At 44.7% G+C, this 14417-nt stretch overlaps 1 protein-coding gene across 2 annotated transcripts in view; it reads right to left on the bottom strand.

Moving 5' to 3' along the window:
- The window catches only part of LOC100742752 (semaphorin-1A-like), a 388591-nt gene that overhangs the window by 354124 nt on the left and 20050 nt on the right, over window positions 1–14417 (bottom strand). The window lies entirely within an intron of this gene.

Here is a 14417-nt window from a genome sequence, read left to right as displayed (position 1 = left end):
TCAGTTTCCTCGTTTTGTACAACTTCGCACACGTTTTTCAAACTTTGACTGCGTATCATTCGATATGATGATATCAGTTATCAGGAAAATTCCGGATCAATAGCTAGAAATACCACAGCAGTCAAAATGACTGGTTCTACAATTTTATAAATGTGCCAACCCTCGATGGATTAATAATACCAACAATGTACTACATAACATGGAATTGCTTCTTTAAGAAACTAATAAATCAGTGAATATAAAAATATTCTACTGTTACGTGTTTTTTAAAAGACCAGTCATTTTGGCTGTTTTTGGTAGAAATAGCTTCGTGTCAACTATCCGTAGTTCTAGTGTTAATTCTCTGCGATTTAATGAAAGAAGAGGTAAGAAACGGGTATTCGTCAAGGTAGGAAATGGTTAGGTACAGCGTTGCAAAAGTTGCAAAGAATTTTCATTCTTTCGCGATATTTGAACGACCGAGAACATCTTGTTTGTCACCGTCGTAAGAATAAGTTTTGCGCACGATCGCGTTAAAAATGCCAGTTCTTAACAAACGCTGGCTGCGCTGGATGAAACGATGTTACAAAAAGAAACACCGGTACATATCATTGTTCTTTTTCGTGAACAAATTATACGCGCCATTTCTTACACAGCTGAGCCAACGATAGCAACCGAGACGGTGCAATCGAGGAAGGAAGAGAAAGGCAGGGAAAGGAATGGAAAGGAAGGGAAAGGAAGGGGAAGGAAGGAGAATGGAGAGGAGAAGGAAGGCAGCAGGCAAGCTAAAAGGCTAACGAAGGAACGGTAGAAGACCGCTGCCGACTCGAACGAGCCCGGCAACGACGATGAAGAAGGCGACGATGGTATGCATTATGCAGAGAGGTCGCCAGCTCAAGCTTCTATTTGTCCCCCAGCTTTCGCAGCAGCCAGTGCTGCTCTGCTACGACTTCGAATACATTCGCGATTAGGTGGCAAATCGGATGTACACCTATGCATACGTATGTAGGTACTTATACCTACAAGGTTTTCGTTGAATCGTGCCGCGTATCTAACAACGCGCCGCCAACCATTGTACCAGCCATTTCGTATATCGCGCATAAAATGTACGGCTTAATCTCGTTTCCATTCTTCGACTGTGCAAAATCAACCCTACCACTCATTTGTCGTATCTGAATTTGCGCTTACTATACAAAATTTCCGCTCAAGGATTCCACATCGATCACACTTGTCACGGTTCTATATTCTCCCTTTTATAACTCTCTCGTGACGAATGCTATCGGTATAACGAGACTTGTTCAGGCGAATCAAAAATCGTACAATGTAAAATCTGATATCGAATTTAACTTGTCGGGCGGGTGCGTGTCGAACCGCGTCAACCCTGAAACAAGGACGATCGTTTTCGACAAGAATCGCTCGTCGACGATGCGCCACTTCTCGTCCGCGCGACCGTAGATTTCGCAAAACGGTGGCGGAGGATCGGTCGAACAGGAGGGAGAAGTGCAGCGCAACGCGAACAAAATGTGACGGACAAAGGTGCGCTATACGCATCTGAAACAGCGAGTCACCGTTAGGCGTGGCTCGGCCTACTTTCCAGATTCGAGAGACACGAGACGAGCCGTGGATCAAGACTTACTTCCCTCCAGCATCGTGGACACCACCAACCAGCGTCGGCTTCGTTTCCCCGCGCGATTATGGTAGCGCCACGCTGTCCCGACTTTCTCTTCTCTTACGTCGGCCGAGTCACGAATCACGAGCCATCGGCATCGATACGATCGTCGCGATCCGATCGGAAACCCTAAGCGAGATAGGAAAGAATCCGATTTAATTTTCCTCATCGGTGTCGGATCGGTGTCACGTTGGAAAAATCCAGTGTTCAACGGATTCCAAAGCCTTAAAGTAAAGAGGGCAGATTTCTCGTGGTAGGCAAACGCGTACACGGTGAACGAGCGCGGTCGGAGCAAAGTACATAATCGAAGGTGCGGAACGTGAGTCGCTAGAATCGGAAGAAAATTAAGGCACGGTGACTCGTGCGTCTCTTTCTCCTTGCGTTTCCTTTCTCTTTTTCTCTCGGTTCGATCATTTTCTTTCAAATTCACTTACGGCCACGTGTATCACATGGGTGGAAGAAATCACGTAGAGTCACCGGAGAAGGTTAACTTTGACTGGTTACGTTAGCCGAGTGATAGCGTTCATCGAATTTCGATACAAGTCCGTGAAAAAATATCAGGTCGTTGAACCGTGAGAATATAGGGCAAATTCTGTTCTTCATATAAATCGGCTAAACGTAGGGAAAGCGTAAAACGAAAAAAGAAAACAAAAGACACCTTTTATTCATGCCGTTTAAACGCAGCTATTCTGTAAAGAGGAAAAAGAACAATAACAGGCGAATCCTTGTATAAAGGGCCATAGAATCGCGATAACAATGAAAACGCTGCTGCAGGCGCAATCCCACAACGTGTTTCCAAATGGCGGTCGAACGAAACGTGATTTTAACGACATGATCGGTTCTTTCGGTACATTAACCTTATCTACCATCAATTTATAGTATTTATACGCTTTCGGGCCAAAAACAGGCCAAGAAACGCAACGAGCAAACGACCATGGGAAAACGCGAGAAAATCGAGAGCGAGATTACAGAGGAAATAGAGGTTTGACGAAACGCTTCGGCGGGAAACAACGACCAAGCGAAAGAGACGAAACGAGCCAGGGAAAATTCACGGGCAACGACAATCACCTTCATCAACTATGCTGTATATTATTGTTGTTAAAATACAGAGAAATGTCCATTGTCTTTTCACAGATACAGTTTTCACAAATTATGTCCTAAATTAAGTACGACGTCGAAATAATACTTTGGAACGATGTTCAGAACAACTAGGTCAATCCCAAACTACTTTTAAATCTTCGATTTTCACTTTCTCTAGGTTGTTTCTATAATCTCTCGAGATGAGTCCTTATTTTTTCTTTTTTTCTTCTCGCGGTTCAACGAACCGACGATCGTAGCAAAATCGCATCTTGCTCGCGATTTCTCCATGGTTTTCGTGATCGTTTGTTTGTTTGTTTGTTTCTCTCGTAGCGACGAGTCTTTCAAACAACGATACTACTTCTACGTACTTACGAAAAAGCGCGTGTATCCTTTTAACCGCGCCCTTTCTCCTCTTCCTTCACTCTGCACTGTCACAATACGGTCTTTTCGAAACTTTTCTATTTCTAGCGACGTGTTTACGCCGTCGTGTGGCGTCCTGTTCGACATCCCGTCTTAGTATCGCGATATTTATCTGATCGCTAAATCGGTAAGGTGCGATCGCCATGCAGCGACGCGATCCATCTGTGTTCTCACTTTTACCTAGTCCAGCGAACAATACTATTGCACTGCTGCGCTGTTGCTGGTCCATGAATTCACAGACATATACTATAATACGTTACGCTCGATTTTTCACTGCATATCAATACCCATAAGCATTACCTGTCGATAAACGTTGCCAACTTTTCTCTCGCCGAGCACCAACGTTTTGCATCTTTTTATCGGCTCTTACCAGGATATACAGTATGTTAAAATGAGTTACGTCGCGATCTTGCGATTCTGCGGTTTGTTAGACGTCGTGGCTTCAATTTTTTTGTTACTCGTGACAAACCCGCAGCCAAAGTACCAATGGTAAGCGGCCTCTGATCGAAAACAATACACGTTATAATCGAGGCTTTCTATGTAACTGGCGAAACCTCGAGGCTTCACCAGGACTCTCCTTCTCTCTTAACACTTTGACTGCTACGTTGGTCATGTATGACGAACTTCTTACAATTGTAAAAATTGAATGAAAACTGAGATTCGCAAGGTCTCTAAATTCTTTGCGAATACCAACACTCTCAGAGTATTCTATCGCCAGCTGATTAGATTTATTGTGGAATGTGGAAGTATTCTCTGGCCTTCGTATGGTAATTCGTATATCAACGACATTCAGATCGCGATCCTTCCATTGTTATCTCTTCACGTACTTGCAGATCGCTGAGAAACGACTCTCTTCTACGTACAAATACAGCACCATCTTATGGTTATATAGCTCTGTATACTACAACTGACACGTTGGTCATTGGTGATCGGAGCGCTTGAACTTCTTACAATTGTAAACATTGAATGAAAACTGAGAGTTAGGGCATTTTGAATATAACCGATAAATAGAAGATACTTTGAAATAAAAAGTGCCCCATTGAACAATTAAACAATTTTATTAGAACATCGATAAAAAAAGAGAGAACAAATCTTGCATCTAACGGTGCACCGTGTTAAAACACTTTAAACATAAATGTGGCTCATCGATACAATCTGCACAATAGGTGATCACCTTTTTGGTCCGATTCTTAGCAATTTTTGATCCTAACTGTTTAACATTTTTTTTATGACACTCTCTGCAAAATTTTCCTGCCAGATACGCTTGCCCTTCTTTCTTCTGCATTTCGTGTCGCAATCTTTGTCGAATAAGTATATTTAACGACTCTGGTGAATGGCACTGTGTAAGGTGCATTGCGAGTGCATTCTAAAATCAGATACCTTGATTTTTGTTTTTGTTGCTTGTTTATAGAGTATCATCGCGTTTGAAATTGATGTATTTAACAATAACTCTAAGCTAATTTTACATATCACTTGAGGGTTCTTCTACCTCTAAAGCTAATTTTATATACCACTTGAGGGTTCTTCTACGTGGTGTAGAATATGCTACCATTTGATCTGATAAATCTACAGCACATTTTCCTCCGTTGTAATCTACCACTACCATTGGTTTATCACAAACATAATTTTTTTTGCGGACCTCTACCATTTCAGCCTAATATCTTCTACACGTTTCAACAATACATTCTGCACGTTTTGCGTACAACAAAATAACAAATGCGAATGGTTTGTTGAAATAAACGAAGCCTCGTTATAATACGTCGCTATCAGCTGTTACCAAGACGCCACGGTGGTCAGCCGTGACCACCAATAAGATAAACGGTCCATTGGGGAAGAATGTTGTCTTACATCATCAATTTATTATTATTTTGCCATTTTGAATAATAAAAATACTCCCGTGGCGTCCTGAGCGAAACATGTGATTTCCGCGTGGCAGCCAAAGTGTTAACAAGCAATTGCAACAGCTCCTCGTTGGCGTCGCGTAAAAGAAACAAATATCGATCGCTGATATACGATTTACATCTCCTTTACAAGCAGCAAAAAAATTAATTTTCGAAACGAGCCACCGAAGAAATTAACGTTCATCCAGTTGCGATGCAATTTACGCGCAAAAGCCTCGAATTGTGAGAAAAAATTTAGGAGAAATTGATGTACGCGTTGAAGGTTATCAAGAAATTCTAATGGCCCGTTCTACATGTACTTTATCCTTCTCTGATCTCTCAAGGTATACAAAACGAATTAAAAGGATTAAAACGCTCGCTAAAACAAATTTAGGAAAAGACAAGTAGACGAAGTTGGCGTAACACACCGCGACGATCGATCGAAAGCAGAGAAAACGTAATCACGAGTGCACAGTAGTTTCTACAAACGTAATCCCGATAAATAGGCTTTCACAGCGGGTTGTCACGAATTTGTCAACGGCTCGCGTTAGCCGACCGTCGTATCGATAGTGTAATCGTCGACTCTCTGGCTCGCTATGCGCAATACCTTCACCGTATACGGCCGTTTAGGAATGGAATTTGTTACCTTCGATTGCGACAAGTTTCGAGAAAAGATTGCGCTCGCAACGACAAGTTTCGATGAAGCCAAGAAAGAGCAGAAGAGAGAGAGAGAGAGAAGGGGTCAGGGGATGGGGTAGCGTGCGGAAGCCGCTGTAAAAGTAGAAAAGCTACCGAGGGAGCTAAGGAAGGAGTGATAAGTCTAGTAGATGAAAGGCGCCAAAAAGAAGTACACAAGATATCCGCGCGACGAGGCCGATGAATGAGTCTACCAACGTTCTTTGAAGCTCAAACCAGGCTGTGATTAATAAGTAACGTCGATCTTGGCTAAAGTAGGTGGAGTTTCCGGAACCTTAGTCGACTGTGTGTGACGCTTCTTGGCAAGCTAGTCGAGTGTAAATAATTTTTCGGGAATAAATGTTCTCGCGTGTCTCGCAGAGTACATCACGAAACCAAAGTTGAGTAAGAAGTTGAGCGAGACAAGTTAAGTAGCGATCCAAGTAACCCGATGCCATCTGACTGCATAACAAATTAAACAGAATATACTCGGCTGATGGATAGAACCAGGCCCCACAAACGTGTAACGCACCGATCAAACTAACTGTGTGCCAAATTCTAGTGCCAACATGGTATGTACACACCAAATTCTATTTTTCTGTTCTTCGTTTTTCTTTTACGTTCTATCGAATGTTTCATCAGTTGGCCGATATCGATCAAAGGTAAAGATCCAACATCCACGGAAATCGATATTTCGATTTGAACTTACTCCAACGAAATTGATAGACGAGAATATTTAACGGTCGTTTGTCAAATTTTTTTCGCAAATTTCACGACGTTTGATCGAAAGCGCGAAAACCAGGTCAGAAGGGTTGCCAATAACAGCTGAGATCTTTCCATGTCGATAATCCTAACTTGAAGAAATCTAAATTTGCTAATCGTTAAATCTAATCATTGCTTTTACCTTGATTATCGCAGTGACGTTTGTTATTAAACTTTAACATATATTCCTATCTACGAGTCTCGAAAGTTTATTTATGGCGGACGAAAGAATCGATATCGAAAAAATGTTCAAGGAAATTAGAATCGCGCGAATAACTTGTTCTTTTGAAATATACTAATAGAACTGACGTCTTAATTATTCAAAGGTTCGTCGTAACTGCTATCTTTCTCTATCTCACGTCAGAGCGATAAGAATCGGGCAAGAATTGTACCCGGCGTCTGTCGGATATCGAAGGGTTTTAACCATCCGAGTGTACTGCATGTCGGCATGGAAAAGGCTAAGATTCGTGGGCGAGTGTTTACGGCTGGGCAAACACCCAAACGGTAAATAATCCGAGTGACAACGTGACGAAGCTACAAAGCGAGTCAGTGACCCCCGACGATTAGATATACCGCGTATGCAGATTCCAGGGATATCTGTAATTCGGATACGCGAAGCGTATCGCCGATACTCGAATTATCGAGTCGCAGCCCATTTCCTCGCGGTATACAAATACAGCTGTGTAAGTACGTATAGTATCTTGATGGCGTTGTGTATGATCGAAGATATACGATATCGTACAGGTGAAAGGGTACACACAGATAAAACGGTTATGCGCCATTTCTCCGTGTAGCTACTTATCAGCGTAACGACCCGCCGCGAAATCGTCGTGTTACAAAGTCGCCGATGCACGATACCAGCGGATTATCGGGGCGAGAGAAGTGGAAGACTAAGTGGCCGAGCAGAAACTACGATGGCGAACGTGAAAGCGGGGAAATAAAACGGCGGAAAAGAAGGGATGGGAGGGAGAGAGATCGAAATCGAGAGATGGAGCCGCGCGTGATAGCGGAAAGAGACAGAGCTGGAGAACGTGGCGGGCTATTTAAACGGGCCAGCCAACTCTCGCGAATGAATATTCAGAAGCACACGGAAACTGCAGAGAACGTGGTCTTCCTGCCCCAGGTGACCTCTCGTGGAAACGACCAGGTGAAATGGTCCAAATCACAGCGAATATTCAGATCCCAACCCTCTTACCGTCGTCCTTGTGCAAATTACTCTCGTTACGAATGCCTGTGATCGAGACTGCCAAACTATGTAAAAGAGTGTAACCAAAACCGCGATTCCCCTTGCAAATTTCTTCGCAACTGTCGTTGCATAGAGAGAATACGTGGTCTCGCGTCGTCTAACGTCGCAACTTCACTTCGTCGAATCGCAGGAAGCGTGGAAATTTAATGCCTCCTTGAATCACTGTGTTGTCTACGCTCGTTCAAATACCTGTGCCGGTTGTTATGTTCGATATCAGCCCTTAGGGAACAGCCCGTCTGAATCTCAATCGCTTATAAATAATTAATCGCCCGGCATCCACCGACGTTCCAACGTGTATCATTCTTACGAGTGAAATAGTCTGTCTCTGACAGCATAGTAGATACCGAGAATCGGTAGCCCAAACCGCCATTAGTAGTCCGTTCGGATCCCTTTCCAAGACAATATTTTCAAAACTTTATCGTTCGAATAACTTACATCGTTCTACGTTTCAGGCGGATACCTCGAACGACTTGTCGCTATATTTTTAAACGAAACGTTCCAACGTTACCTAAGCACGTTTAAGCAACGTTACCAAATTACCTAAACAGAGTAAATATATTATACGCGCGAGACGTTAAAAAGCTAGATCGGATATGGGCTTTGATGAAAGAGAATATTAAGAGAGGCGTAAGAAAAAAACAGTAATTAGTCTTCGGATTAAAAAATGTCCAACGTGTAGCAGAGAACAGCATCGAACTACTTTACGGCGTTAACCGGTGATGCTCGCAAGGATAACAGCCAGCAATAAGGTAATTCACGTCTTTATTAAAGCTCAACGAGTATAATAACGAACTGGCCGATTTTTCTAATTTTCAAGACAAAATGCGAAACGTGTGTAGAAGTTAACACAGCTACTTAGTTCGCTCTATAATTTTATACCCCCTGCTATAACAGCTTTTTACGAGAATTGGTCTCGCAGGTCGTCCAAAGATAACCGTTACCGTGGCTGCTCGACTATAACTTTAGCACCTGCAAACGACATTTTCGACCATCTCATCGCCAGTCACAATCGTTACGCTATTCAAATACTTGTGGCGTGTTCACGGGCTGTTTTACAACCGCTTCTCGTTTTTCTATTCCGAGACGCGAGTTGTCGCGTCGCAGTTCGAGCCTTAAAAGATCGCATTGCGACAGAACCGGCAGCAGATTCTTTTTATTTCACTTGTATCAGCGATATACGACGAAGTTCTTCTTTCGCGCGTATCGACAATCCTGCGTATCATCCACGAAAACACCACGTAATATAATGCGTGGATGAAATAAATGGCGTAAATTCGTACCGCGACACGACCATAGATCTTCGTCGAGTTGATTCAACCGATTTCTTTGCTTGCCGTGTTTCTCCGAGACAACCAGAGTCACATGTTTAATTATGGAAATCATATTTGATCCACACGAGAAGCTCGCACTGCCTCAAAGTGTCCAAATTTACATTGGAAAATACGTTGAACCTGATTTCGAAATGCAAATATTTGATCGATTCGTTCGGCAAATATTCGCGCGGTGTAACTTTAATGTAAGATGTTGTAAAAATACCATGATAATAAGAATTCCAATCTTCCGCTGCGCCAGAATCCTCGATAGCTATTCGCGGCAATTTCAACTTCCCTTAGGTAATCATCGCCGCTGCAGTGTCCACTTCGAACCTTCTTTGTCCGATAGGAAAATAGGTACCGAACGATTAAAGCTTACCAGATGTTGTCGCGTAAAAACGTAGCATTGAAAACAGTGGCGAGCCGTAATAATAAGCCGTAATAACAAGCAACGAGAATCGAGCGTGTAATCAGCTCGCAGTCGCGTATAGTTAACCGTATATGGCAAGAGGTCCACTCTCGTCGACTACCGGTAATTTCCTTGGGGAAGAATTTCGATGCTGTATACAAAAGTGAACATTCTGCCGTACGATTACGTCTGCGTTCTCGCGGATAATTCTCACCATTAATACACGGTGGGCGTTAACGGTAGGAGACGAAAACCGCGCGAATCGAGACGGACGCGCGTGCACCAAGCGTCAACGCAAGAGAAAAACGATAGAAGAAAAACGACGCGAAAAGGAGGTAGATCGAGGAACGTTGTCTCGCCGTGCTTCAGCGTCCAGTTTCTCGAATGTACCGTAGCGAACACGACCGCGTTAGTGCGCTTCACGTAATTTCCGTTAGTTAACCAATTCACCCACGTGCAGGTATTCTTCGTCGACGCGAGGTCTTCCGCGGCATGATATTTCTCGAGTCCGGAGGATAAGCATCATCGAAAAGTTATAGCGCGCAGCGACAAACTTCCGCCGCCTACCTCCCAAAGAAAAAAAAAAGAAGAAAAAGACCTGAGAAAAAATACCTGAGAAGGGGTAACTTTTCGGAAATCGGTATTCGCAAGTTTTTTTCCTGTCGAGAAAAGATAACGGCGAGTTATACGCGATCGTCTATCCGCGGAAGGAAAACCGCAAGAAGAATTTCAAAGGCTTATTTTTGTTGGAAAGCCGCTCTACCAGTTGCGGTATCGAGAAAAATTATTACCATCTACGTACATTCATTTACCGTTGTTCGAATTGACGTTAGATAAGAGGAAGGCAGAAAGGGGGCAGCGTGTGGTTTTAAAATTCACGATATCTTTAACAATGAGCGCATTAAGTAGGCGTACTTTAGATGGACGACCGATTAGTTGGGATTTAACAACACGTTTGTAACTTTGTAATGCATCGATCCTCGGTGCAGCCGTCGCGAGCTGCAATTTGCTAAAACAATGCAAAGTGGATCATCTCGTAACATCATCGTACAATGTGTCCTAATGTGAGAACCGCGTCCAGACTAGGACGTACACAAGGACATAATCGTATTCCACGAGTCGATACCCCGTCGATTCCTCGAAAGCAACGCGACGGGATCGTTCGTTCGCCCCTTCGATGGAACGATAACGCGATAAAACCAAGGAAGGAACACGTCTCCGGAACAAGTTCAATTTCTACGTTCCTACGGACCTCTCTGCCACTGTTCTATTCAGCCTGTACGTTTTCCTTTGCTACGAAAGAAACCTATGGAAATCGCAGTTTTCCTTCTTTCGTTTTTCCCTTGGCCTCTTCCTCCGAATTCCTAACCCCCTTGCTTTTGTCCGTTTCATCTCGCGCACACGCGTCCGCTCTCGCTCTCTCTCTCTCTCTCCATCTCGCGCGCGCTCTCGCTCTCTCGTTTACCTCGCGTCACGCTACAAAATTCATTTTATCGCGACAGCGACGACGAATCGATATTTCTCGTTCCTCAGCACGAGCTCGCAATCCGATAAACGAATGACGAGAAGATTGCAACCGGCGCGCGATGCAATAAATGGATATAGGTAGATGTGGTAAACTATAGATATGTGATTCGTACGTAGGTACAAGCGTACGCGGTGCACACACCGTGACCAATGTGTGTAATACGCCAGGTGTCCGTGCCACGGAGGTGCTCCCTGCACCCTGCTCTCTCAGCTACGCGCATAGGCGCCGGACACCGTGTCTTAACGCGTTCGCTCGTCGTCCAATTTTCGTTACCTATACATAGATATGTATAGCTACAAATACAACCATCTACGTATAATATTTACGCATCGAAAAACTTCCTTACATACGCTACCCATGAGAAGCCTTTCTCTGTTTCTCTCCTGCGCGCGCGCTATCTTCCACGCTTTCCTTTTTTCGAATTTCCATTTCTAATCGTAACTATATATCGGTGCTGCGGTGATAAAAAGAGATCAAAGTTTTCTAACGGAGCATCAAGTACCGTTAAACACACGCGCATCTATCATACTGGCAAATGCGCTGTCCAAACGTGTCAGCCGCATTCCTTGCATATCGATGAACCCATCTAACCAGTCTCGACCCATGACCTACTCCGCGATAAGGAAAATTCAATCCCGCCGATCTCTCGGAACAAATGCATCATAACTTCCCAGCGCTGCAATTTCCGTCGGGGTAGCTTATCCTGGCGACGCGACGCGACGCCATACACTGGCGTCTTCCATGCTCGATCGGAAAGCGCCGCCTATGACCGTGTGTATACTATACATCGGCGTAGGTGGGAACCGGCTGGTTCAAAGTACCTCACACGCCTGTGGACGATTGTCATCGATCGCCGGTGCACAGTTTCCACAGGCGGAAGCACGCTCGAAGACGGTGCAGGAGACAGAGCAACGACAGAACCAGTACCGGTACTCGCACTGTCGCTATATATGTGTAAAGCGGTGGTGGTGATGGTACGTATCCCCTTCCCGTCGGCCGTCATCGTCGTCAGACGCCGTAGCTGCGGGGCAATCGAATTTTCATCGCCGTGAAGGCAAGCCCTGAATATTCATACGGTCGAATCCCTAGTACCTTGCACACGTCCCGCGGTGGTTGGTGCCCCCGTGTGTTAACGTATAGATACATAGCCGCTGGGTAATCGTGGATTCCCACCCCTTGGTCCTCACCCTCCTCCTTCTCCTGACCGTCAGCTGAATTTAAACTGATGTGGCAGGGAGGGCGCGTGATCGCCCTGGGGTGCTTAAGCAAATCGAAGGTTCGGGGGAGCGCGAGCGTGCCGAACTAGCCATATTCTTCTTCCTCGGATGGGATACCGGGTCGAACCACTGTTCCACCTACTATTTATGCTTCCGCATCCACGGCACGCGAATCGATGCGCGCACACGTGCTACATCGCCGCTGATAAACGCGCTGTGATTATCGAGTTAGTCAATTATCTGCGAATTCGCAATCAATCGTTGCGTTAATCAGTTGGTTCTTCGTTGGACGAAACCTGGCTAACGGTTCCTCTGCCGGTACAGGGTTGCTTTGACTATTGCCGGCTGGTTGCGATCAACCGATCCAACTTTGCACAAAGGCACGTGTACGGAATTGGTAACGAGCACACATGGTATAACCATGTGATAACGAGGGCAACCCCTACGAGCACGGGAATCGCGTTCAAAGAATAGAAGAAAACCTTACGCGTAGAACAGAATTTTCTGCCTCTGGTTTTATCATCTCCAACGATATTTTAGAAGCGCGCGCGTATTTATTTCCTTGCGATTCCATCTGTCCGTTTATCCGATGCCGAGTATCTAACGCGATACGTCGAGCTTTAATAAAAGCTCGGCTGGCGGAAAATATAATCCCTATTACGTACCTAAATATTGAAACGGAGCGATGGAGTAGGAAACTAAGTGGGATAATTCTAAAATGAAAAGGAACGCGAGCCCTCGATACAGCTCGCGATACGTGCGTTACATATATTCAAATTTTTCTTATACAATACATATCCTTCTTACATCGCTGCGCAAATAAATCGTCGTATAACTTGCCTTGTATAATTTATACGATTATTTTAGTTCGCCAAAGCTAACTCTGTGTGTATCCATATTCATAACGTTCCGCTAACGATAAGAGTGGTTTTCTGCTTCTTAGTTTACGGAGGTGCATTACGATATACGTGATCTGTTTGTGCGGTAGAACCAAGAAACGAAAGGGCACCTTATCGGTCGTGTGGCGTCACGTATGTAGATACATACACTGTAACTCCATTGGTCGACGTTATGATTACAAGGTTTGCCGAATTTCTACAACCAAACGACTCTGTATCGGCTAAGAACTAGAAATTCCGTGTACGAACCTAGTTTGAAGCAATAACAACTTAGGTCCGCGTAACGCTTCAAAATAAGAGCCTTTCCGATAGTTTGATCGAACGCGAGAAAACTCTGCTGCCTTTACGTTGCCCGCTAGAATTTATTCTTGCGACTAACAGGTTCCTGCAAGTGGGTAACGCTTGTATTTTTAACGTACTGTACGTATACTCCGAATGTTTCGATGTGTCGCTCCTTAAAAAGTCGTAAACGCGCGTTTATCGCTACAAGCATTGCCTGTAATAGCCTCTACAAATATTTATTCACCACACGCAAGTCGAAGATGGTATAAATCGATACTCTGGAGTTGGAATAGTTTCCCTATGCAATACGTTCGTTGATTATAAACGTATTATCCGGATAATGTTCCATCCCAGCGTCCTTGTGCCCGGTATATACGCTATATACGGTACAGATGCTGGCTTGGCCGCAACAACTTGCGGAATCGCCGAGAATGAAATTCTTGTCAACCTAGTTTCGACGAGACTCGTGCGGCCAGCTCTACCAGCGTTTCGTTCAAACGCACGTTTGCAATCGAATAAGAGAGAAGGGCGCGCTGTACAAAGCGAAAGGTAGAAAGAGAAGACGCAGGAGCGTGCAGAAATCAGCCGCTTTTCAGTCCAAAGCACTCGACGCTCCTTGCAGCCGGGTTGCAGCATGATCTGACCCGTGTGCAGCCGTTAAACCGAGGGGAAAAAGAGAAAAGATTGAAAAAAGAGGAAGCAGCGGCCAAAGGGTGGCCAAAGAGGGGAAAGAGATAGAGAGAAATGTCCAGGGAAAACCAGTCGTTGGAGCAACACGACACGCGAACAGAGAGGGATACAACTGGCAGCTGGCGTACGTTCATGTTGGTCTATCTTCTACCTCAATGACTGGGGAAAGCGAGAAAGAAGGAAGAGGAAAGAGGAAAGCTGCGGAAGGGACAGGAAGAAACAAAAGCGAAAGGGAAGCAACAAGAATGAAGAAGGGGCAGAGAAGAAAACGGGGGGTAAAGAGGCTGACGTAAAGACAGATCGAGAAACAGGGGAAAAGAAAATGTAAGAGAGCCGGCGCGCCACGGCACGGCACGCCGGCGCGGCGC

This window comes from Bombus impatiens, unplaced genomic scaffold (assembly GCF_000188095.3).
Source record: "Bombus impatiens unplaced genomic scaffold, BIMP_2.2 scf_0389, whole genome shotgun sequence".
Classification (NCBI taxonomy): Eukaryota; Metazoa; Arthropoda; class Insecta; order Hymenoptera; family Apidae; genus Bombus; species Bombus impatiens.
This window is presented reverse-complemented; position numbering and strand designations above follow the sequence as displayed.